The 27,718-nt window shown below is 44.3% G+C and overlaps 2 non-coding genes and 1 pseudogene across 2 annotated transcripts; 2 read left to right on the forward strand and 1 right to left on the reverse strand.

Moving 5' to 3' along the window:
* The first annotated feature begins 13,681 nt into the window (after positions 1–13,681).
* LOC144698558 (uncharacterized) overlaps positions 13,682–27,718 on the forward strand; it is a 65,012-nt pseudogene continuing 50,975 nt past the window's right edge.
* On the reverse strand, positions 24,007–24,080 carry trnat-ugu (transfer RNA threonine (anticodon UGU)). The gene has a single exon. It is a non-coding gene; the product is annotated as a tRNA-Thr (tRNA).
* trnae-uuc (transfer RNA glutamic acid (anticodon UUC)) lies at positions 26,494–26,565 on the forward strand. Its single transcript has one exon. It is a non-coding gene; the product is annotated as a tRNA-Glu (tRNA).

A 27,718-nucleotide genomic window follows, 5' to 3' on the forward strand; every position in this document is an offset into this window, starting at 1 on the left:
AATGAATCTGGGAATTTTTGGGGCCGGCACTGGGAAAAAGTGACCATGAAAACTGCTGGATTGTGATAAAAACCCAACTGGTTCACTAATGTCCTTCAGGGAAGGGAACATGCCACCCGGTCTGGGCCAACACAAGACTCTGGCCTCTATAAGAACATACGAAATAGGAACAAGAGAAGACCTAACTCCCCGTTGAGCCTGCTCCACCATTCAATATGATCGTGGCTGATCTTGGGCTTCAACTCCACTTTCCCACCCACTCCCCATATCCCTTGACTCCCTGAGAACAAAAATCTCCCCATTTCAGCCGGAAATATATTCAATGATGGAGCATCCACAACTCGCTGGGCTGGAGAATTCAATGTGACAGAGAGAGAAAGAGAGAGAGGAGTGGGAGAGAGAGAGGTTACTAAACAAAGCACAGGCTGTCAGTAAACAGAATTCAAGTGCATGGGATTGGGGTAATATCCTGTTATTGATTGAGAATTGGTGAACAGACAGAAAACAGAGAGTCGGAATAAATGTCTCATTCTCAGGATGACAGGCTGTTATTTGTGGGATACTACAAGGATCAGTGCTTGGCCCACAGTCATTCACAAACTATACAAATGATTTGAAGGCACTCATTTAAGCAGCACCTAAATTTTCACATTCTCATCCTTGTTTTCCTCCATGGTTGTGATCATTCCTATCTCTGTAACCTCCTCCAGCCTCACAATCCTCCCGAGATATCTGCTCTTCTCGAATCCGAGAATTACTGATTTTAATAATTCCATCACTGGTTGCCATTCTGTCAGTTTCCAAGACTCTAGAATTCCCTCCCTAAACCTCTCCGCCTCTCTACCTCATTTGCATCCTTTAAGATATTCCTTCGGACCGACCTCTTTGACCAAATTATTGGCCACCTGCCCGAGTATCTCCTTGGTTTCTAACATTTGTGTGAAATGTCTTGGTAAACTATATAACAATAAATGTGTGATATAAACACAAATTGTTGTTGTTGATTTGGAGATATATCAATGTCCCTTCCTCATCGCTGGATGAATAACCTGTAGCTCCTTACCTACCGGCATTGTGCGAGCACCTTCACCACACGGACTTAATTAGTAATGGGTTGAAAGGTTATGGGGAGAGGGAGGGAAATTGGAGTTGAGGCCAAAATGAGATCAGCAATGATCGTAATGAATGGTGGGGCAGGCTCGAGGGGCTGAATTGCCCACTCATACTCCTAGTTCTTATGTTCAAGGATCTATGGACATGCACACCAAGGGTCTGTACTTCCTCGGGTCCTCCATTCATCATGTACTCCCTTGCCTGGTTAGTCCTCCCAAAATGCATCACCTCACACTTTTTGGGATTAAATTCCATTTTCCACTGTTCAGCCCATCTGACCAGCCCGTCTATATCATCCTGTTGTCTAAGGGTTTTCTCCTCGCTATTTACCACACTAGGGATTTTTTTGTGTTACCTGTGAACTTACTGATCATACCTCCTACATTCATGTCTACATCATTAATGTCCACTGAAAAGAACAAGGGGCCCAGCACCCAACCCTGCAGTACGCCACTGGACACAGGCTTCCAGTCACAAAAACAACCTTTGACCATCACCTTCTGCCTCCTGACACTGAGCTAATTCTGAATCCAATTTGCCAAATTGCCCTGGATCACATGGGCTCTTAACTTCTGGACCTGTCTCCCATGCCAGACCTTGTCAAAAGCCTTACAGAATTCCATGTGGACTACATCAGTTGCACTACCCTTAGCTACACACCTCGTCACCTCCTCGAAAAATTCAATCAAATTTGTTAGACATGATCTCTCACTGACAAAGCCATGCTGACTATCCTTGATTAGTTCTTGCCTCTCCACGTGGGGATTAATTCTGTCCCTCAGAACGTTTCCAAAAGTTTCCCTACCACTGATGTTGAACTCACTGGCCTATTAGCTCCCTGGTTTAACCCTACCACTCTTCGTGAATAATTGTGCCACATTAGCTGTCCTCCAGTCCTCTTGCACCCCTCCTGTGGCCAGAGAGGATTTGAAAATTAATGTCAGGGCCCCTGCAATCTCCTCCCTTGCCTCCCACAGCACCTGGGATACATCTCATCTGGGCCTGGGGATTAATACACTTTTAAGGCCCAATAAAACCGCTAATATCTCCTCCCTCTCAATACTCATTTGTTCAAGTATATCACAGTCCCTCTCCCTGATTTCTATACCCACATCGTCCTTCTGTATAGTTAATACAGATGCAAAGTACTCATTTAAAACCTCATCTACATCTTCCAGCTCCTCACACAGATTGCCATTTTGGTCCCTGATGGGCCCTAATCTTTCCCTGGTTATCCTCTTGCCCTGAATATACTTATAAAATGCCTTTGGATTTTAACTTATTTCACCCAGCTGTGTTTTTCATGCCCCCTCTTCACCTTCCTAATTTCTTTTTTAAGTAACCCCCTGCACTTCATCTACCCATCAAGGGCTCCTGCTGTTTTGAGCCCTCGGTATGTACCATAAGCTTCCCATTTTTACCCCCATATCTAATTCTGTCAATTCCTCAACATCCCAGTTTCTCTGGACTTGTTGGTCCTTTGTGGGAAAATGTTGGCCCTGCACTCTCACTATTTCCTTTTTGAATGACTCCCACTGCTCTGATGTTGATTTTCCTACAAGTAGCTGCTCCCAGTCCACTTTGGCCAGGTCCTGACTTATCATATTGAAATTGGCCTTCCCCCAATTCAAAACCCTTATTTTCGATCCATTTTCGTCCTTTTCCTTAACTACTTAAATCTTACTGAGTTATGGTCATTATCACTGAACTGCTCCCCCACTGATACTTCTACAACTTGCCCAGCTTTGTTCTCTAAAAGAAGGTCCAGCACCTCTCTCGTAGGACTTTTTATGTGCTGGCTTGAAAATCTCTCCTGGATACATTTGAAGAATTCAGCCCCCTCAAAGTCTTTCACACTTTGTCTATCACAGTTAATATTGGGGAGGTTGAAATACCCGACTATTATTACCCTATTATTTTGACACTTCTGAGATTTGCCTACATATCTGCCCTTCTATCTCTCCCTGACTGTTTGGGGGTCTATAGTATGCTCCCAACAATGTCATTGCCCCCTTTTTGTTTTTAAGTTCGACCTATACGGCCTGATTTAAGGAACCTTCTAAGATACCATCCCTCCTTACTGCAGTAATTGACTCCTTGAGCAATATTGTGACACTACCATCTCTTTTACAATCTCCGCCCCCTTGCTGTCTCACCTGAAGATTCTATACCTTGGAATATTGAGCTGCCAGTCCTGCCCCTCCCTCAGCCATGTCGCCGTGATAGCAATGACACCATATCCCCATGTGTTAATCAGCATCTGCAACTCATCTGCCTTACTCACAACACTCCTTACAATAAAATAAATGTCATCCAGCCTTGCCATGTTACCTTGTGCCTTAACTTGACTATGTACACTCTGCCTTCCAGACTGACTTGTTTTTTCTTATATACTTGTATGTACATCACCCCCTACTATACCTCCACTCAGTATCCCACCCCCGTGCCAAATTAATTTAAGAGCCCACCAATAGCACGAGCAAATCTCCCCGCAAGGTTCCCCACACCTTTTAAAGCGCTTCTCTCACTCTGGTCATTTAAAAGGTCTCTTGTCAGTGTGAATGCGCTAGTGTCTCAGCAGGTGGGATGATGTCCTGAACCTCTTACCACACTGAGCAACTGAACAGCCTCTCGCCAGTGTGAATTCAATGTGTTTCAGCAGGTCAGTCCAAAGGGACAAACATTTCTCTGGGTTGGAGTTTTCTGTGTGTAAATCCTCCCCTTCTAACCCCCTGTAAAAGGAGTTTCCAAACACTGGGTGTAAACTGGGCTCCGGGAGTTTGTAATCCGGGTTTGGAGTCCTACACCGGGTGTTTGTGAATCCTCCCAGTCCACCCTCCGGCTCCATTCCTCTCCTGCACTCGGCCCTTTCTCACCCGCTGGACTTTCAACCGGACCGCCTTCATCCCGATCCCCACCCGCGCTGCGCATGCTCCAATTCAAGTCGAACAGGCTCCGTCCCTCATTCATTCCGATTGGCTGGAGGACCAGCTGCTCCCGCTCGGTCCTCCAATTCCGCCCCCTGTCCCTATTGGTCCGGGGCTGCCACCTATCATTGGGAGTCGGAGCATGCGCAGTCCGTGGAGACAGATGGGAAGAGAGCTCGAACGAACGGATTTAAAATCCGGGTTTGACAAAGACCGAGTGCGGATCCAGGGGCGAAAATAAACCTGTGAACAGAGAGAGGGCCGGCGGGTGAGTTTGGAAACTTCATAAACTTACGGAACCGGCTCCAAACCCTCAATAAGAAGCCACCGGTCTCGGGTTTGCTCGGCGCTGCGGGAGAAAAGCCCGAGGTAACGGCCGCCATCTTTATAGGGTAATGTCGGGAAGGGCGGATGCGCGGCCCCAATCTTCATGGGGCAAAGACGGGAGGAGCGCATGCGCGGCCGCCATCTTCATAGGGGCAAAGACGGGACGGGCGCATGCGCGGCTGCCAACCTCACGGGGACAATGAACAACAGCCCGAGGCAGACATTCATAAAATGTGTGTTCACCAGGAGTTTTAGATCAGCAACAATAGAATTATAAACCCATAGTCACTCAGCAGTACAGAATTTAAGTATTGCTGAAAAAGGGAGACATATTGCTGATATTTCATGTTGCACTCCTCTGGAAAGATGCAAAACAAACAAATTTCTCAGCGAATAACAATTTATGCTGCACAAGGAAAGGGTGTTGACTGGTTTGGCCAGTCAGCTCTGATTGGTCAAGGCGTTACCATGGAGAATGCACCAAAGAGCTATCATCCTCCATGCTTTTGTTTAATTCAACAAACGGCCCCATCCCTGGACATGCCTCTTCTGTCTGCAGTGGACAGTTCCCTGTGTATGAATATATGTAGCTTCTAGCAAGCATAAGTGAGCCACATTTTGAGCCCGACTGATAATCTTTGAAATTCAGTGTCCTTGCGTCTGTCCTGATAAGTACAAGATAAAAGTTTTGACAGAATGTCTTTTTTTTAAGCAATACTCAAGTGACTTAAAGGGGGGAAATGTGGCAGACAGAGGGAGAGGTGTACATAAGAACTAGGAGCAGAAGTAGGCAATTCAGCCCCTCGAGCCTGCCCCGCCATTCAATACGATCATGGCTGATCTCATTTCGGCCTCAACTCCAGTTTCCCGCCCTCTCCCCATAACCTTTCAACCCATTACTAATTAAAAATCTGTCTATCTCCTCCTTAAATTTATTCAGCATTCCGGCATCTACTGCACTGTTTAGGGGGAGAATTTCAGAGTTTGGGAACGAGGGAACTTCAGGCATGGTCATTAATGCTGGAGCAAATAAAATAGGGAATGTGCAAGGCCAGAATTCGAGCAGTGCAGATATCTCAGAGGGTAATGGGGCTGGAGGAGATTACAGAGAAAGGGAGGGGCATGGCCATGGAGGGATTTGAAAACAAGGATGAGAATTTTAAAATCAAATTGTTGCTTGACTGGGAGCCAAGGCAGGTCAGGAAGCAGAGGGGTGATAGTGAAACAGGACTTGCTACGAGTGCAGACATGGACAGCAGACTTTTGGATGGCTTCATGTTTACGGAGAGTAGAATGTGGGAGACCAGCCAGGAGTGTGTTGGGATAGTCGTTCAGGTCTGGAGGTAACAACGGCAGGGGTGAGGGTTTCAGCAGCAGAAGCATTGAGACAGGGTGAGGTCGGGTGCAAACAGGCCGTCTTAGAGATGGCACAGATATGAGGTCAGAAGCTCATCTCGAGATCAAATGTAACACCGAGGTTGTGAACAGACTGGCTTAATCTCAGACTGTTCCCAGGGAGAGAGATGGAGTTTGTACCTGGGAAATGGAGATTGAAGCAGGGATTTAAAACAGTGTCTTCAGTCTTCTCAGTATTTAACTGGAGTTAATTAGTCACCAGGAAGAGAAGCAGTAACCAGAATGGGCCATGAGACTGATCCCATGGTTTAACTTCGAGAGGGAGAGAAGGAAGGAAGGAAACCTGGGAGGTTTGGAGAAACCACCTTCACAGTCACTCATTAAATCTCCACACAGTAAGGTTTGGACACAAGGTTAACATCTGCTATTCTGTGTGGTCGGTCAGGGGGTTTCAGATTAATGTTTTGTCACGAGTACTGGAGTGAATGATCAAACATATTGTTATCTTCAGTTGGACAATTTTGTTAAAAAGATACAGGAAGAATTATCCAAATTTCTGTTTGGCTTCAGCACAAGGAGGAGGGAGAGGTGTGTGGGACGGAGATTTGCAACTTTGGGAGAAGAAGACAGGAAATAATGTTCCATAGAAATGAGAATTGTCTGCTCTGAATTTCTATCCTGTTCTTACAGTGATGACATTTGTAAACTCCTTTTACAGGGTATTGGAAGGGAGGCCTTGTAGACGGGGAACTCAAACCAAACATCACGTCAAGATCTGACAGAGTCAGTCGATTCATCAGGACCTGAATATCATCGGTCTTTGAATGTGGAAGGAGAAATGTTTGTCTGTTCTGTCTGTTGGAAAAAATTTCAAACATCAGTGTGTCTGGAAAAGCACCGAGACACACACACACCCGAGTGCGAGTGTTCCAGTGAACTGACTATGGAAAGAGCTTTAACCAGTTACACAGCCTGAAAAACTTCACACCATTCACAGTGGGGAGACTGTACACATGTTCTCTGTTTGGACAAGGATTCAACTGATCATCAAACCTGGACAGACACATGGAAACCCGCACCATGGAGAAACCGTGGAAATGTGAGGACTGAGGGAAAGGATTCAATTATCCATCCCAGCTGGAAATCCATCGGCGCAGTCACACTGGGGAGAGGCCGTTCACCTGCTCCGAGTGTGGGAAGGGATTCACTCTATCGGCCAGCCTGCGAACACACCAGCGAATTCACACTGAGGAGAGACCATTCACTTGCTCTGAATGTAAGAAGGGATTCACTCAGTCATCTGAACTGCTGAGACACCAGCGAGTTCACAGTGGGGTGAGACCGTTCACCTGCTCTGAGTATGGGAAGGGATTCACTTCCTCAACCAACCTGCGAACACACCAGCGAATTCTCAATGGGGAGAGACCGTTCGTCTGCTCTGAGTGTTGGAAGGGATTCACTCAGACATCTGACCTGCTGATACACCGGCGAGTTCACAGCGGGGAGAGGCCATTCACCTGCTCTGAGTGTGGGAAGGGTTTCACTCAGTGATCCCAACTGCTGATACACCAGTGGTTTCACAATGGGGAGAGGCTATTCACCCGCTCTGAGTGTGGGAAGGGTTTCACTCAGTCATCCCACTTGCGAATACACCAGCGAATTCACACTGGAGAGACACCATAAGAACATATGGAATAGGAACGGGAGCAAACCATTTGGCCTCTCAAGTTTGCTGTGCCATTCAATAAGATAATGGCTGATCTTCTTGTGTTTGAATTTCCACATTCCCATCTAACCTCGATAACCTTTGATTCCCTTGCCTAACAAGAATCTATCTACCTGTGTCTTAAAAATATTCAATGATCCCACCTCCACCGCCTTCTGAGGCAGAGAGTTCCCATTCGCACATCCCTCTGAGAGAAAAAAATTCTCCTCATCTCTGTCCTTAAAGGGCAACCCCCTAATTTTGAAACGGTGCCCCCCTAGTTCTGGACTCACCCACAAGAGGAAATATCCTTTCCACGTCCACCTTGTCAAGGCCACTCAGGATCTTGTATACTTCAATCAAATCACCCCTCACTCTTCTAAACTCCAGTGGAAACAAGCCCAGTCTGTTCAACCTTTCCTCTTAAGACAGCCCACTCATTCCAGGTATCAATCTAGTGAATATCCTTTGAACCGCCTCCAATGCATTTATATCCTTCCTTAAATAAGGAGACCAAAACTGCACACAGTATTCAAGGTGCAGTCCTGTACAACTGAAGCATAACATCCTTACTTTTATGTTCATCCCCTCTCCTAACAAAGGATAGCATTCCATTAGCCTTATTAATTACTTGCTGTACCTGCATACAAACTTTTTCTGACTCATTTACTAGAACACCTAGGTCCCTCTGCACCTCAGAATTATGCAGCCATTCTCCATTTAAGCAATACTCTGCTTTTTTGTTCTTCCTGCCAAAGTGACCAACTTCACATTTCCCACATTTCACTCCATTTGCCAGATCTTTGTCCACTCATTCAACCTATCTACATCCATCTGCAACCTCCTCATGTCCCCTTCACAACATACTTTCCTACCTATCTTTGTGCCATCTGCCAATTTAGCGACCACGTCTTCACTCCCCTCATCTAAGTCATTGATGTAAATCATAAGAAGTTGAGGCCCCAATACAGACCCCTGTGGGACTCCATTCATCACATCCTGCCAATCAGAAAAAGACCCATTTACACATACTCTCTGCATTCTGCCAGCCAGCCAATCTCCTATCCATGCTAATAAGTTACCCCCTACACCATGCGCTTTTATTTTCCGTAATAATCTTTGATGTGGCACCTTCTCAAATGCCTTCTGGAAATCCAAGTCCAGTACGTCTACAGGCTCCCCTTTATCCATTGCGCATGTTACTCCTTCAAAAAAACTCCAATCAGTTGGTTAAACATGATTTTCCTTTCACAAAACCATGCTGACTCTTCCCGATTGCCTTGAGCTCTTCTAAGTGCCCAGCTATAACCTCCTTAATGAATGATTCTGATAACTTCCCCATGACAGACGTCAAGCTAACTGGCCTATAGTTTCCTGTTTTCTGCCTCCCTCCCTTCTTGAATAGAGGGGTTATATTTGCTGCTTTCCAATCTGACGGAACCTTTCCAGAATCGAGCGAATTTTGGAAAATTAACACCAGCACACCGACTACCGCATTAGCCGCCTCTTTTAAGACCCGAGGATGTAGTTCATTGGGTCCCAGAGACTTGACATCGGCAGCTCCTTCAATTTGCTCAGTAACATTTCCCGAGTGATTTCAATTTCACCAAGTTCCTTTCTCCTGTCACCTTCTGATTTGCAGCTATTACTGGAATGTTTTTCTATCCTCTATATTGAACACAGAAGCAAAATATTATTCATTTCTTCCACCATTTCCTCATCTACTATTAACTCCCCACTGTCACCCTCTTGAGGACCAACACTCACTTTGCTCACTCTTTTCCTTTTTAAGCACCTGTAGAAACACTTGCTATCCATTTTTACATTTCTAGCAAACTTCCTCTCACACTCTAATTTCTTTCTCCTGATTAACCTTTTAGCCATTTTCGACTGTTCTTTATATTCTGTCCAATCATCTGTCCTGCTGCTCATCCTTGCAGAGTTGTATGCTTTTTCCTTGAGCTTGATGCTTTCTTTAACTTCTTTAGTTAACCACAGATGGTGGGTCCTCCCCTTATAATTTTTCTTTATGGTCGGGATTTACTCATTCTGAATACTCTGAAATATCCCCTTAAATGTCTGCCACTGCTTCTCTATTCATTTATCCTCTAGCCTCGTTTCCCAGTTCACTTCAGCTAACTCAGCTTTCATCCCCACATAGTTGCCCTTATTTAAGTTTAAGATACTAGACTTTGACCCACTCTCCTCCCTTTCAAACTGGATGTAAAATTCAACCATATTGTGCTCGCTGCTACCTAGTAGTGCCCTTACTCTGAGGTCATTAATTAATCCTGTTACATTACACAATACCAAGTCAAATATAACCTGCTCTCTGATTGGCTCTTGAACATGCTGCTCTAAGAAACTATCTTAAAAGCATTCTAAGAACTCCTCAACCAGGCTATTACTGCCAATCTGATTTTTGCAGTTAATGTGTAGATTAAAATCACCCATGATTATTGCCGTCCCTTTATCACAAGCACACAATATTTTCTCTTGAATACTTTGCCCTACACTATGGCTGCTGTTAGGGGCCCATCAACCACTCCCACTAATGACTATTTTTCCCCTACTATTCCTCATCTGCACCCAAACCGATCCTGACCTCCTGATCCAAGGTCATCTCTAACCATTGCACCAATGCCCTATTTAATTAACAATGCAACCCCTCCACCTTTACCTAGCTTCCTATTCTCCTTGAATGTCATGTACTCCTCAATATTAAGGACCCAATCTTAGTTGTCCTGCAGCCACGTCTCCATAATTACTATCAGATCATATTTATTTACTTCTGTGTGGGTCATCAATTCATTTACTTTGTTTTGAATGCTATGTGCATTCAGATAGAGAGCCTTCAGTCTTGTCTTTTTGTTACCGTTGTAACATCTAGTCTTGACTATTGATTTATTCTTAGGTTTTTTCTCTCAGTCCTTTCCTGCCATTCTCTGACCTCATTTCTCATATTACTATTTTGCTCTCCTCTCTTGACTCTACACCTTGAATTGCTACCTCTACTCAAGCTTGATCCCTCATCGCTCTTGTTTAGTTTAAAGCCCTCTCTACTTCCCGAGCTATGCGATTTGCGAGGACACTCATCCCAGCTTGGTTCAGGTGTAAACCATCCCAACGGTACAGCCCCCACTGCCCCCAGAACTGATACCAGTGCCCCACAAACCGGAACCCAGTTCTCCCACACCAATCTTCGAGCCACGCATTGGTCTCGCTAATCTTATTTGCCCGATGCCAATTTGCACGTGGCTCAGGTAATAATCCAGAGATTATTATTTTTGAGTTTCTCCTATATAATTTGGTACCTAGCTCCTTATACTGATTTTACAGAACCTCTTTCCTAGTTCTACCTATGTCATTGGTACGTACATGGACCAGGTGGATTCTCCCCCTCCCATTGCAAGTCCCTCTCCAGCCCTGAGCAGATGTCCGGAACCCTGGCACTGGGCAGGCAACACAGCCGTCTGGACTCTCACTTTTTGCTGCAGAAAACAGTGTCAATGCTCTCACTATACTATCCCTTACTACCACTACATTCGTTTTTGCTTCCCCTGCGTGAATGGCTTCCTGTACCACAGTGTCATGGCCAGCCAACTCATCCACCTTGCACATTTCACTTTCATCCGCACAGGTTGTGAGCACCTCAAACCTGTTTGACACTTGTAAAGTCTGAGACTCCTCCACTCCTGCCTGCTCGGTCCCATTACCTGCCTCACTGACAGTCACATCCTCCTGTCCCTCATTGCTGATCAAAACAGATGACCCTCTTCTAAGGTAACTGTCTTCTGGAACAAAGTATCCAGGTATTTCTCCCCATCCCTTATGTTGCACAGTGTCTGCATTTTGGTTTCCAGATCAATAATCCTGATCCGGAATTCCTCAAGCTGCTTACACTTCCTGCAGACGTGTTTGTCATGGAACACCTTGGCATCCAAAAGCTCCCACATCTCACAGCTGCAACATAACCCCTGTCCTACCATTCTAACTTATGTTATTTAGTTAATTTACTTTAATTACTTTCTTCCTATGTTTGCTACAATTTACTGTGTTTACTGAATGCTAGTTCCACTGACAACTAAAGATTATATGCTTCTTAACCACAAGAGATGTGTATTAGATGTTTATTTAAGTAATTCTATTTTATTGCTTGTTTAAAATCTTTGTTGTTTTATTTGAATTTTAAAGTTTTCAAATTTTGGTTTATTATTGTAAAGTTATTTTTATTGATAGATCTACCTGAACTTGCCTGTCCTCAGCTGGTTTCTCACACACTGTCCCTTAGACTGAACACTTACCGACCAATCAACGTACCAGCTTCCTGTGACATCACAGCTGCCTCTTTCCCCCCCGCTCCTGCTGCCTCACAGGTGAAACAGCCCTTTCCTCACTGAAATACCCCGTCTGTATTTATAGACGTTCCTCATACAAACCCCCCGTCTGTATTTATAGACGCTCCTCACTCAAATCCCCAATCTGTATTTAAAGACACTCCTCACTCAAATCCCCCGTCTGTATTTATAGGCGTTCCTCACTCAAATACCCCATCTGTGTTTATAGATGTTCCTCACTCAAATCACCCGTCTGTATTTATAGACGTTCCTCACTCAAATCCCCAGTCTGTATTTATAGACGTTCCTCACTGAAATCCCCAGTCTGTATTTATAGATGTTCCTCACTCAAATCACCCGTCTGTATTTATAGACGTTTTTCACTCAAATCCCCCGTCTGTATTTATAGACGTTCCTCGCTCAAATCCCCGGTCTGTATTTATAGACGCTTCTCACTCAAATCCTCGGTCTGTATTTATAGACGCTCCTCACTCAAATCCCCGGTCTGGATTTATAGACGCTCCTCACTCAAATCCCCGGTCTGTATTTATAGACGCTCCTCACTCAAATCCCCGGTCTGTATTTATAGAGACTCCTCACTCAAATCCCCGGTCTGTATTTATAGACACTCCTCACTCAAATCCCCGGTCTGTATTTATAGACACTCCTCACTCAAATCCCCGGTCTGTATTTATAGACGCTCCTCACTCAAATCCCCGGTCTGTATTTATAGACGTTCCTCACTCAAATCCTCGGTCTGTATTTACAGACGCTCCTCACCCAAATCCCCAGTCTGTATTTATAGACGTTCCTCACTCAGATCCCCAGTCTGTATTTATACACATTCTTCACTCCTCACTCAAATCCCCGGTCTGTATTTATAGACACTCCTCACTCAAATCCCCGGTCTGTATTTATAGATGCTCCTCACTCACATCCCCGCTCTGTATTTATAGACGTTCCTCACTCAAATCCCCGGCCTGTATTTATAGACGCTGCTCACTCAAATCCCCGGTCTGTATTTATAGACGTTCCTCACTCAAATCCCCCGTCTGTTTTTATACACATTCCTCACTCCTCACTCAAATCCCCGGTCTGTATTTATAGACGATCCTCACTCAAATCCCCAGTCTGTATTTATAGACACTCCTCACTCAAATCCCCGGTCTGTATTTATAGGGGCTCCACTACTCCCCACTGTCTCCTGCAGGTCCGCTCCACTCTGACTCCTAGCAAGGTAGGCCTCACTCGAATCCCTGACCTTTATTTATAGGCGCTTCTCATCTCCTGAGTATTTCCCACAGGTCCGCTACCCTCCAACTCCCAGCAAGGCAGAGGGATGGAGCCAGTGACTACGGAGTGGAGTTTGTAGTGAGGACTGAAGACAATGGCTTTCGTCTTCTCAATATTTAAATGGAGGAAATTTCTGTTAATCCAGTTCTGGATGTCAGACAAGTCAGGAGGGTGTGTGACTTGGAGGGGATCTTGGAGGTGATGGTGTTCACCTGCACCTGCTACCCTGGTCCTTCTAGGGATTGAGATTTAGAGTTTATCCCTCTGCTTTATCCAGTGCCTCTCCAACCTCTCTCTATTTGCTCTGATGGAGTCCAGAGTCTTGTGTAGGCCCAGACCGAGTGGCAGGTTTCCTTCCCTGAAGGACATCAGTGAACCAATTGGGTTTTTATGATAATCCAGCAGTTTTCATGGTCACTTTTTCCTCATGCCGGCCCCACAAATTCCCAGATTCATTCAGCTCAATTTCACAACCTGCCTTTGTGTTTTTGTGGGTTCTCTCTCAGTCCCCTTTTTCTGTTTTATATCAATTTCACAGAGTATTAGAAGGGGAGGATTTTAATTTGGGGAAGTGAAATAAAACATCACATCAGGGTCTGAAAGACTCACCAAATTTGTGGTAACCTGAATATCATCGGATTTTGAACATGGAAGGAAAAAGCACCGTTCACAATGGGGAGAAACTGTACACGTGTTCTGTGTATGGACGAGACTTCAGCCGATCATCTGGCCTGTCAGAACATAAATACAGTCACAGTGGGGAGAAGCTGTGGAAACGTGCAGATTATAGGAAGGGATTCACTTATGCAGTTCAGCTGGAAACTCATCAAGACAGTCACACTGGTTTGAGGCTATTCACCTGCCCAGAGTGTGGGAAGGGATTCATTAAATCATCCAACCTGCTGAGGCACCAGAGAGTTCACACGGGGGAGAGACCGTTCACTTGCTCCATTTGTGGGAAAGGATTCACTCAGTCATCCAGCCTGGTGATACAACAATGTGTCCACACTGGGGAAAAGCCATTCTCCTGCTCCGAGTGTGAGAGGGGATTCAATGACTCATCCAACCTGTTGGCGCACCAGCGTCTTCACACTGACGAGAGAACGTTCAGGTACTCTCACTGTGGGACTGGGTTCAGGCGTTTATCTGAACTCACCATACAGCAGCGAGTCCACACTGGGGAGAGGCCATTCACCTGTATGTGGGAAGGGATTCACTCAGTTATCCACCCTGCTGAGGCACCAGTAAATTCACACTGGGGAGAGACTATTCACCTGTATGGAGTGTGGGAAGGGATTCACTCAGTTATCCACCCTGTTGAGACATGAACAAACTCACACTGAGGGGAGGTTATTCAGCTGTGCGGAGTGTGGGAAAAGATTCGCCCATTCAAACAACCTGGTGAGACACCAGCGAGTTCACACTGGGGAGAAGTTGTTCAGCTGCTCCGAGTGTGGGAAGAGATTTACTCAATCATCCCACCTAAAGGCACATCAATAAATTCACACTGATGAGAGACCTTTTAAATGTCCAGACTGCAAGAAGTGCTTTAAAAGTTCTGGGGAACTGGTGTCCCATCAATTGGTTTACACTGATGAGAGACCGCTTAGGTTCTAAACTGGGTTTAGGTGATCCTCTCAACTCGCTGTACACCAGTGAGATCACACTGGGGTGTGGCCATTCAGATACTCCAAGTGTGGGAAAGCATTCACTCAGTCATCCCACCTGCTGACGCACCAGCGAGTTCACACTGTGGAGAGACTGTTCACCTGCTCTGAGTGAATCCCTTCCAACACTCGATCAGCTAACCGGGTGAAACACCAGTGTTTTCATAAGCAACTGCAGTGATTGGATTTTGCTGTTAATCACATCCAGGACATGTTCATTGGGGTCTGTTTCTGCTGATGTTAATAAATCCCAGCCCTGTCATTCTGGTTAATATTCTGTATAAAAATCAAATAAATCAATTTTGTGTTAAACACACAGTGTGTTGAGTCTTTTTAATATCTCGAACAGAAGTTAGTTCCTTTGAAGCACTTTCCCTCTCCTTCAAATCTGCCATCATCACTCCCTCCTCAACAAAACCAACCCTTGACCCCAATGCCGTTGCAAACTATCTCCCCATTTCTCTCCACCCTTTTCTCTCCAAAGTCCTGGTCACCTCCAAAATCCATGCCAATCTTTTATGAAACTCCATGGTTCAATCCCTCCAATAAGAAAACGGCCCCTGCCACAATATTGAAACAGCTCTCATCAAAGTCAAAAATTACATCCTCTGTGAATGTGACAAAGGTAAATTCCCCCTCATTCTCCCTTTTGGCCTGTCTGTGGTCTTTGACACCATTGACTGAACCATCCTCTTCCAATTCCTCTCCACTGGCGTCCAGGTGGGTGGGACTACATGCTCCTGATTCCTTTCTTATCTATGTCATTGTAGCCAGAGAATCACCTACAGGAGCTGAGATAATTTGAGTTACATTTTCATAGACTCACACTCGGTAAGTGATCAGGTGTCACTGAACTTTGACACACAGATGTTTCATTATCACTTTCACAGTGACCGCGTCTGACAGACCAAGTCCTTCTTTCTGCAGCAGCCCTTCTTGATCAGATCAACAGAGAAGAGTGAAGACATAGCCACTACCCAAGCTCATAGCAATAAAAATGTCTGCTAATGCCCATTAAAATATAAAGCACAGCAGAACAACAGGTTGTTAGTTTGTGACAGACTTATTGAAACAGATTCATTACCAAGAATTTGCCAACAGGTCCATTATTGCAGGATGCAAATGGTAGGAGATGGACCTTGTCATTCTTAATTTGCAATGCCTGTGTTAGCAGAATCTCACCCTCATACAGACTCACTCTTTAATTAATCAGATCTCACTGAACTATGACACAATCATATTCTAATGACTCACACAGATTGTATTTTGCAGACCATATCACTCTCGATGTATCAGACCCTTTCCACAAGATTGATGTGTGATCTTGTGGTGTGGACAATGTTATTGTCTCTGCCACAAGATCCCAGCGCTACAAACACCTGGAGCTTCCTGTTAGAATGTAAAGCTGGGAGAACAATGGGATGTTGCTCTGTTACAAACATATTGATAGAAATTGACTGTCAGAATAAACCAATAATTTCTACCACATTATAGATTTGGTTTGGGGCTGAAGGAGGCCATTTGGCCCATCGTATATGCACTGGCTCTCTGAATGAGCAACTCAACCAGTCCTATTCTTCTGCCTTTTCCCCATAAACCTATATATTCTTCCCTTTCAGATAACAGCCTAATTCCTGCCTGAATGCTTCAATTGGACCTGCCTCCACCACACTCCCACACAAAGCATTCCAGACCCTAACCAGATACTGCGTGAAAAGATTTTTCTCATATCATTATTGATTCTTTTACTGATCACTTTAAAACTATGCCCTCCTGTTCTCAATCCTTTGATGAGTGGGAACAGTTTCTCCTTATCTACTCGGTGCAGCCCCCACCTGATTTTGAATAACTCTGCCAAATATCCTCTCAGCCTTCTTTTCTCTAATGAAAACAGTCCTAATTTCTCCAACGTATCTTCTTAAGAGCTGTCCATCCTCCCTGGAATCAAGCTTGTGAATCTTTTCTGCACCCTCTCCAATGCCTTCACGTCCTTCCTGAAGTGTGGTGCCCAGAAATGGATGCAATAAACCACCTGAGGCCAAGCGAGTGACTTATACATGACCTCCTTGCTCTTCTACTCTATGTCCCTATTAATAAAACCCAGGGTACTGTATATTTTATTAATCACTCTCTCAATCACTCTCCTGCCACATTCAATGACTTATGGACATATACATCCAGGTCCCTTTCTCCTTCAACTCCTTTTGTATCTTCTGCAAACTTTGAAATCTTTCCCTTTACACCAAGACCTAGGTCATTAATATATATCAGGAAAAGCCCGAGTCCCAACACTGACCCTTGGCGAACACCATTACAAACCTTCCACCAGCCTGAAAAACATCCATTAACTACTTTCTGTTTCTTTCCACTGAGCCAATTCTGTATCCATGTGGCTTCTGTCCCATTTATTCTATGAGCTATAACTTTGCTTAAAAGTCTGTTGTACAGCCCTGTACCAAATGCCTTTTGAAAGTCCATGTACACTATATCAACAGCATTGCCCTCATCAACCCTCTCTGTTACCTCTTCAAAAATCTTCAGGAAGCTAATAAAACATGATTTTCTCTTAAGAAGTCCATGTTGTTTTTCCTTTATTAACCTGCATTTTTCCAGTGGCTGTTAACTTCGTCCAAATTATAGTTTCTAGAAGTTTCTCACCACTGAAGTTAAACTAATTGGCCTGCAGTTGCTGGGCTTATCGTTACACCTATTCTGGAACAAGGGTGTAACTTTTGCAATTTTTGAGCCCTTTGGCACCTGAGTCTGAGGCAGAATTAAATATTATGGCCAGCGCCTCTGTGACTTTCACTCTTATTTCTCCCAGGATCCTTGGGTGCATCTCATTTGGCTCAGGTGATTTCAGAACTTTAAAGTAAAAGGAAAATACTGTGGATGCTGGAATTCTGAAACAAAAGCAGAAAATGCTGGAAAAACTCAGTAGGTCTAACAGCATCTGTGGAGGGAAAACAAAACAGTAAGTCATACGGACTCGAAACATTATTTTTTTTTTCATCCCACAGATGCTGTAAGACCTGCTGAGTTTTTCCAGAATGTTCTGTTTTTGTTTCACAACTTTAAATATAGATAACCTATCTAATATCTCCTCTAATTCAATTTTAAACCTTTCTGAATCTGAATCACCTCCTCTTTCACCATGTTCTGGGTAGCATTTTCTTCCTTGCTAAAGGCAGTTGCAAAGTATTCATTTCTCGGCTATGCCCTTTGCCCCCATGTGTAAATCCTCCTTTTCGTCCCTTATCATCTCTAGTCTGAATGGCAGGAGTTGGAACTTGATCTTTCTTATTTTCCAACCCGATGCGAACAGAACCTTCCCCTTGCTTTCCCAGATTCAGACAAAGATTAACTGAGACGCGGTGTCTAATGGCGGCCTGATTACCCACAACTTCCAATCGCCTCGGAAACCGCTCTATCTGCCGCGGGTTGTCCGGGTGGATGGCGCATGCTCGGAGTCTCCTGCTCTCTTTGCATGAGGTTGGTGCCGGAGGGAAGCCGGAAGCGGCGGATTGTGAGAGTGGACAATGTTCATTGGTTCCCATCAACATGTTCACACTGACGAGAGACCGTTCAACTGCTCCAACTGTGGAAAGGGATTCACTCAGTTGTCCCATCTGCAGACACACAAGTGAGTTCACACTGATGAGGTCTTTTAAAAGCCCAGACTGCGGGAAGTGCTAGAAATGTTCCAGGCAACTGATGCCTTATTAACATGTTCAGACTGACGAAAGACCTTTGAGGTGCTCTCATAATGGGCCTGGGTTCCTGCAATCCTCTGCCCTCACTGTACACCAGTGAATTTACACTGGGGAGAGGCTGTTCTCACGCTCCGAGTCTGGCAAGTCATTTGGTTGTTCATTCACACTGCAGAGATACCAACCAGTTCACAAGTATAAAGATAAAATACTGCAGATGCTGGAAATCTGAAATAAAACAAAGTGTAGAAAGACTCAGCAGGTCTGGCAGCATCTGTGAACAGAAAAACAAAGTTTACGTTTTGAGTCCACATAGACTCTTCTTCAGAAGAGTCACATGGACTCGAAACATTAACTCAAGTTGACAAGTAACTACAGTGATTGGATTTTGCTGTTAATCACATTTGGGACTGAACCATGTTCTATGGGGTCTGTTTCTGCTGATGTTAATAAACTCCAACCCAGTAATAGGGGTTAAAATTCTGGATAAAAGTCAAATAAACTAGCTTTGTGTCAAACACACAGTGTGTCGAGTCTTTTTCATTTCTCTACAGAAGTTAGTTCATTTTGAAGTGCTCTCTCTCTCTCCTGCCTGTTGTGTTCTCACGTCCAACAGCAAGTGTGAGGAGCTCATGGAGCTTCTTTGTTACTAAGATTGAGTCAATCAGATCAGTTGCCCCTGCTGCTTCCCTCCCTTCCACTAGTTCACCGGGTCAACTGTCTCTAAAGATCCCCCATGTCCGAGCTCTGAACTCAGATCTTTCTCCAGTTTCCTATTTCCCTTCATAACCTTTCAGTGTTCATCTTGTCCACGAGACTTGCCTTCTGCTCCAGTGACCCTATTCCCACTGAGCTGCTGATCATTCAACTTCCGCATGTTGGCTGATATTGTTCATGTTTTTTTCTCTCTCTTCTGGTACTGTCCCTCTCACCTTTAAATCCACCGTCATCATCCATCCTAAAAAAGGGATCTATCCTTGATACCTCCTATTGCTCATCTACATGCTGCCACTAGGTGACATCATCCAAAAGCACCGTGTTATTTTTCACATGTACACTGACAACGCCCAGCTCAACCTCACCACCATCCCTCTCCATTCCTCCACTGTTACTAAATTATCAAACTGCTTATCCAACATTCCGTATTGGATGAGCAGAAATTTGCTCCTTTTAAGAATTGGGAAGATCAAAGCCATTGTCTTCAATCACCACTACAACTTCCGTTCCCTAACTCCCGGGTCCATCCCTATGAGGTAACATTGGGATATGTTGTCCTATGTTTGCCAAGCCAGGAATCTTTGTTCCTAAGCGAGAGAGAGGGAGAGGGGGAGCCATTCGTACAATATTCAATACACTTCTGAAGATTTTATAAGGTAATTAGACAGTGATTTCTTACAGATCTCCCCACCTTGAGAAGGGAATATCCTTATTGATTTCTCACAACTGATTTCTGACTAACCTCACTATTTCTAAGCTACGAGCTTGTTTTCCTAATTTCTTGATGACAAACCGTGGATAACGTACGAAAGCTACTAGAATGATCAGAATCAGCAACACAAACCCTTGTGCTGCCACCAAGAGTAAATGTGAAAACTTTATCCACTAAATGTGATAACTATCGACTGAGATTCATCCTCCCCACCTGCAGATCATCTCACACAATTTCAAATTATTGACATGTGGTAAATACATCTGGTCCAAACAGAAGTTCATGCACAGACTTTAAAGATTCTCCAGCTCACTATTCACCTTCATCCACCTTGTGTATATTTTCTAAATCTATATTCTGTTTCCCTCTTCACTTTAATTTTACTCCCTCTGATAGGTACTGGTGTGTTTAATTCTATCCTGATTGTTTGAAAGCCAGTTTCTCTATGGAGTTTGTGTCAATATCTTGATGATTTAAAATGTTGTCTCATTCAATTTTCCACAATAGTCACTTCATGTTGTTCTGTTGTCAAGTAGCTGAGTATGTCTGGGACCTGTTCTTCAGTATAGGGTCACCATGCATTTCCACATGGCGACCTGGGAGGGACGGATCCAGCGGCTGCGTTAGACAGAGAATGTGGGGATGGCAGATTCAGCAGCGGAATTCAAAGGGGAATTGGACCAAATACTGCAACATGTCCAGGGAAAAGGTAGGGGAAAGGGGCCAGGTGAGTTAATTCCAGAAGAGTAAGAGGCCTCCCTTTTCAGAAGCAGATGAAGAGTTTTTATTTGTTTTTTCAGAGGGTCGTTAGTCTGAGGAATTTTCTCCAGAAAGCAGTGGAGGCTGGGTCATTGAATTTATTCAAGGCTGATTTGGACAGATTTTTGGTAGAGAAGGGACTCAAGGGTTATGGGGGGCGGTGGGGGTGGGGGTGGGTACGGACAGACAGACAGGAAAGTGGAGTTGAGACCACAAACAGATCAGCCTTGATCTTATTGAATGGTGGAGCAGGGTCAAAGGGCTGAATGGCCTCTGTTCCTCTGACCCGGCTGAATGGTCTCTATATGTTGTATTTGGCTTTGATTTTATGGTACAGAGAGGGGCTGGAAAGACAAAATGGTCTATTCCTGTTGCTATTTGTTACGTTCTAATTCAGTACCGTTATCAATCAAGGCGATGGTTACTATCATATTGCCAGCAGTAGCGTGTGCGAGTGGTCTCAGGCACTGGATTTAAACACCAGCTCCTATTAAGTCATGGATTTTAATCCCACCATTGCCAAAGTTTCAGTTGGTTTGTCTTTCAGACGTTTCATCAAATCCCTTAGAATAGGCTCGGGGTATTTGACATATGACGTGGTTCGTCTTGGTAGGTAGAACAAGGGAGGCTGTAGGAATTGCAGGGTGACTGGGAATAGGTGGGGCTGAATGCCCTCATTCTCTGCTGTAACCATTCCAGGATTTTACAGGAACAACAATGACGCTAGTATAAGGCCTGCAGCCGTGACTGAGTGGTTACCGGGATGGATTTAAAATCCACTGGGGCCTCCCCACGTGGGTTAGAGTCCTGTGACTGTACTTCTCGCTGTTCCTTCGTTTTGCTGCCTCCAGAATGAACTATTGGTTAAATGGAATCAGCACCTTCCAAACACTCCCGTGTGGTTTTCCTGCTTCACTTCCATGTTGTTTCATTTCTCTTGATCCATAAGCATTCACGCAATTTGCAGTCAGAAATGATACAAAACTGAGCTAATTTGTGCCATACTAGCGTTCTGAGAGTTTTCCTCTCCTTAGAGATAAAACCTTGCCCACTATTACTCACGCTGCATGCGTCTGTGTGTCTCAATGTGGTTCAGTTCCCCGAGGGGTGAACACATTTTTTACCATCGCAAACCTTATTCACTTCCGTTATGTATCTTCATGGTAAATGGTACAGTGAATAACAACAGGTTGAAAAGTTGCAAGAGGAGATTGACCCTTTGTGTTTATTTGAGTGGAGACTGCTTATTGACTCAGTGCCTGTATGTCACACAACGGAGGATGATTGAAATTTTCACTGAGCAACATTTTAACAGACAATAGATTCATTCGTTGTGATGGTGTGTTCCAGTTCTATATATGCAATTTGACAGTCAATTTCTATTCGTTGCTTTGAACCCAATCTTACTAATAGGTTGGATGTTATGTACATGTTTCTTTCAGTTTCTCGCGTTATTTGAAAAGAATATTCATAAATCTATTTAGTCATAGAGTCATAGAGGTCTACAGCACAGAAAGAGGCCCTTCGGCCTATCGAATCTGCGCCGTCAAACAAGTACCTAACTGTTCAAATCCCATTTTCCAGCACTAGGCCCATAGCCTTCTATGCCATGTCATCGCAAGTGCACATTCAAATACTTTTTGAATGTTATGAGGGTTTCTGCCTCTACCACCCTTTCAGGCAATGAGTTCCAGATTTCCACGAACCTCTGGGTGAAATAATTCTTCCTCACATCCCCTCTAAACCTCCTTCCCCTTATCGTAAATCTATGCTCCCTGGTTATTGATCCCTCCACCAAGGGGGAATGTTCCTTCCTGTCTATTCTATCTATGCCCCCCATAATTTTATACACCTCAATCATGTCCCCGCTCAATCTCCTCTGCTCCAATGAAAATAACCCCTGCCTATCTAATCTCTCCTCATAAATAATACTCTCCAGCCCAGGCAACATCTTGGTAAATCTCCTCTGCACTCTCTCCAGTGCAATCACACCCTTCCTATGATGCGGATTCCAGAACTGCACGCAATATTTGGAGACACGCAATACTTTTGTGAAAACTTACCAAATAACAGCAGCGCTGGCAAAGTTTGAACAACAATTCCTTGTGGCCAAAGGACACAAAGCAGAATTATGTCGGTAATATGAGTAGAAGCAGGAAGAGAGGGAGTCTATTTGACCCTAGGTTTTCTTAAACCATTAAACCTTCAGTTGGAAGCTAACTCTCTAGTGGTTCAGCCTCGGTGCTTTCACCGCCTGGGTTCAATTCTGTCTTGATGTTGTGCAAAATGTCATAACTAGCAGCCAATTTATGGTTTGAAAAAGTGTCAAATTAGACTCGAAACCTTCACTCTGTTTCTCCCTTCACAGTTACTGTCAGACCTGCTGAGAACTTCCAATACTTTCTGTTTTTATTATAACATGAATTACTGTCTTTATTATACATAAGATCACAAGAAATAGGAGCAGGAGTAGATCACACGGCTCATCGAGCTTGTCCCATCATTCAATTCGATCATGGCTGATCTTGGGCTTCAACTCCATTATCCTGCCCGTTCCCCATATCCCTTAGTCCCCCGAGAGACCAAACAACTGTCCATCCCGGCCTTAAATGTATTCAATGATGGAATATCCACAACCCTCTGGGTAGAGAATTGAAAGATTCACAACCCTTTGGATGAAGTAATTTCTCCTCAGTTCAGCCCGAAATGATCGACCCTTTACCCTGAGACTGTGCCCCAGTGTTTTAGACTCCCTGACCAGCGGAAACAATCCCTATGTCTACCCTATCAAGCCCTCTCAGAATTTTACAGGTTTCAATCAGATTGGTTTTCATTCTTCTAAACCCCAGAGAATAAAAGCCTTTCATCTTAGGACAACCAGCTCATTCCAGAGACCAATTTAGTGAACCTTCCCTGCACCGTCCCCAATGCAAGTTTATTCTTTTATAAATGTGAAGATGAAAACAGCACACGGGATTCCAGATGCCGTCTCACCAAGACTTCTTTATTCTTGCTTTCCAATCCCCTTGCAATAAAGGCCAACATGCTGATCCTGCATGCTAACTTTCCACGTTGCTTGTCCAAGCACACCCAAGTTTCTTTGAACATCAGCACTTACAAATTTCTCACATTTTAAAAGCATGCTGTTATTCTCATTTTTATAACCAAGTGAACATAATCGCACCTGCCTACATTATAATCCATCTGCCATCTTGTTGCCATACGGACTCGAAACGTTAACTGTGTTACTCTCCGCAGATGCTGTCGGACCTGCTGAGTTTTTCCAGGTACTCTTTTTTTTGTTTTGGATTTCCAGCTTTTATCTTTTTACAGTGCTCTGCTCAAAGGTTACCTTGTTACCAAATTTCATAAATGTTAATCGCAGGCCCCAGTGAGAATTGAATTCACGACCCCGGGTTTACAAGACCAGTGCTGTAAACCACTGAGCTATGGAGCCAGTTACTCTACCCAGCTCACAGTAAGTCTCCTAGTGGAACGAGGAACAGGACAACGTTCTGCATGGATAATATTTGATAGACCTGGAAATGCCTGAAAGGGAGAACAGGAAGTTAAAGATGCGACATGAAAGCGGCAGAATTTGACGTGTGTCAGTTGCTTTCAGTGATGAATGTCTGCCGTGGTTATGTGAGAGATTTTACTGCCGACTGTTTACACTGACACAAATATCACTCCTGACCAATCAATCACAACTGCTCTTTGAAAGCATGGCGCCAGGCCGAATGGCCTCTTTCTTTGCTGTAACTGTCTATAATTTTATGTCTCCCAGCATCACTTCCCAGTCATTCCGACATTTTATTACACGCTTGGGGGAATGAACTTTTTTACATTCTCGTTTTTGAAGTCAAGACACTGAGCAAACTCAAAGTTTTTCTTAAATTCCTGAGCAGGATTTGGAACCAGACCAATTGAACGACACTGTATTGGTGCCAATCCTTCACTGCAGCTACCCCTTAAAAACACCTCTGGTGAAAGTGTCTGAAAAATGGCAAATGTGGCCCAGATAAAGCACGTTGCAAGAGTTACAGACAGCTTTCCTCGTGGTTCAGAGGTAAGGATTCGGCCCTTTCACCGCCGTGGCCCGGACTCGATTCCCGACCAGGCAATGAAGGTTTATTGATGTGGTACAAACTGTTAAAACAGGCCTGATTTACTTATTGATTGAAAACGGAAACTCACAACAGCTCCGACCGAATCAGTGGAGTGAGAGTTGAAGTTTCACATCAGAGCTGCAAATATCACACGTGGAACAGCTTCGAGAAGAAATACAGTCCCTAATGTCCGAGGGGTATCAGTTTGGACTGTTTGTATTTACAAATTCATTCTCTCGATGTGTTCATTGCCTTAACCACTCGACCACAAGGACTCGGTGTCTGTTTAAATGTTGCTCAGTGAAAATTTCAATCGCCCTCCGCTTTGTAACATACGGACACTTAGTAACTGAACAGTCTCCACTCAGAAATATAGAAAGAAAATTCCTCTTGAACCTTTTAAACCGGTTTTTATTTTCTCTGCACGATTTTAATATGAAGCCACACAAGTAAGGTGAATAAAGTGGGGATTGCTAAAAATGAGGAACTGAACCACATTGACACACACACAGCGGAACACTCACAGACATAAACATCGACAGTGACAGAGGGCTAAGGAGAGACAAACACCCAGAAAGAAAGGATGTCACCAAACTCGCTCAGTTTTACTCCATTTCCGTCTGCAGATTTCGCAAATCCTTGCAGATGAATGGAAATAAGAAAGCACGGAAGTTTCTGTTTGATTCTATTTACCCGATAACTAATTCTGTTGGTCAACATCGGGAATAATGAGAACCGCAGTCAGCAAACCAACATTGGGGAAACCCCGATGGATGTCAGAACCATCGCCCTCAACACTCGTCCGCTACTAACAGCAATTCCTTCGGGAAAACATGTTCATATCAAATCAGAGCATTCAGGAGATGACGTATTGGCATTGTCACTGGGCTAGAAACCCAGAGATAAAAGAAAAATACTGTGGATGCGGGAAATCTGAAGTGAAAACAGAAAATACTGGAAAAATTCAGCATGTCTGGCAATATTTCTGGTAGAGAAATAGAGTTAATGTTTCAATTCCATGTGACTCTTCTTTGGAGTTCCTTGAAAGTCGCACACAGGGCCGAATGGCCTCTATCTTTGCTGTAACTTTCTATAATTTGATATTTCCCAACACCACTTCTTTCACACTCATTCTGCCATTTTATAATCCACTTTTGCGAGTGGGTTCAAAGCTCAACTACGTGCACAAGACTGGAAGGAGTCTGCGACTCTGGATAATCGGCATTCTGCACATTCCTGTCATCAGTGTCTGGGAGAATCAGGAAGATGAGATCCCAGATTATCTTTACCATGTCATCTGCAAACCCCTTCTTTCTAAAATCCTTGGGCCCCACATTCTCTGTCCCTGCTTTCCAGGGAAAGCTTGGGTTCATGAACTGACTGTGTCTGCATCAAGCAGCTAATTGACCTGGTAGCTGGACGGGCAGAGGGAGCTGGAGGCGAGGCAGGGACAGAAGCAGAAACAGATGCGACATGAAAGTGTTTAGAAGTGTTTAGAAGTGTGTCAGTTACTTTCAGTGATGAATGTCTGCCATGTGTTCCCTTGTCAGTTTCACAACAGCCGCAGTGATCAGGTTGGTGGGTTTAGGAAATTGACAGTTACACATGAGCAGCTTGTGGGGATATTTCACCTCACTGTCAATTTCATGTTCCAGCTCACAGAAACGGTTGTTGTAATTGACTGAAGAATTCATTCCAGTTAAAATGGAAACAGGGATAAAAGCAGCGTCAATAAACCAAACTGAATTGAGTTTGCCAGTTTACCTGGTGGTCTAGTGGTCAGGATTCGGCGCTTTCACCGCCGCAGCCCGGGTTCGATTCCCGGTCAGGGAATGCAGTCTTATTGATCTTGTGGAATTGTCAAAATGAGCATTAATTACTTATTGATTGAAAACATTTAGCAGCTCCACCAGAATCAGTTGAAGTTTCGCCTCAGAGCTGGAAATATCACACTTAGAACAGGCCGGGGACAAAGACAGAAGCGGAGTGAAAGAAGGACCAGAGAAGGGCTGGTTGCAAAGCACTGACCACAGGGATGGTGGCGCCAGGCAAAATATGGGTGGGAGAAGGACAAATTCTGGTGCCTACTGTTTGCATTGACAAAAATATCACTCCTGATGTATCAACCAATCACAAGACTAATTGAACCACACATTAATGGTGACACTCCTTCACTGGAGCTCACCGCGACCAAAGAGCACTGTTATCATCAGCCTGTTATGTAACTTCTTGCAGTCTATCTGCTGAACAATAAAAGCTTATCGCAGCTCTGCTTTCTTTACATTGAAATCCAGTGCGAAAATACGAGAAATTTCAAAGCTGAACAACGTAGACAAGACTGGAAGGAGAGTGTGACTGTGCATAATCGGCACTGTGCACATTCCTGTAGTCAGTACCTGGGGGAATCAGGAAGATCCTGGTGTCTCTTTAGCCTGTTATCTGTAAACCGATCACGTTGTGTATTACGTTCGCACTAACTGACTGCGTGTGGTCAAACAGCTCCTGGAAGGGCGGAGAGAGATGGAGGTGAGACAGAAAGAGATGTGACATGGAAGTGCTTTGAATCAGTGGTGAATGTCCGTCATGTGCCAGTTTCAAAGGAACAGAGGTTGGTGGTTATTTGTTTTAAAGAAGCTGCACTCAACGTGCGGCGAGCCCACAACCCTGAGATTTAGAGCCTTTGATCTACCAGTTGAACTAGCCGGGCATACATAACATATGTATCCCATATCCGAACATACATGGAGACAACTGTTGCTTTCCACCTGGAGCCTCAGCTTGTCCTGAATGTCAAAGTGTAGAAGGTAATCGAACTACACAAGCCCCAAGGTTGCAATACATTCCTCTCAATCATCAATAACAACATTCACATCTTCCACTTCTTAGCTGCACCTCCTTCCAAACATTGCAAACTCCTCTTGCATCTTTCATCCTGATAATTTTCTCTGTAACATTTTCATCTGAAGCTGCACAACTAATGGGAATA

This window comes from Cetorhinus maximus, chromosome 23 (genome assembly GCF_964194155.1).
Source record: "Cetorhinus maximus chromosome 23, sCetMax3.hap1.1, whole genome shotgun sequence".
Classification (NCBI taxonomy): Eukaryota; Metazoa; Chordata; class Chondrichthyes; order Lamniformes; family Cetorhinidae; genus Cetorhinus; species Cetorhinus maximus.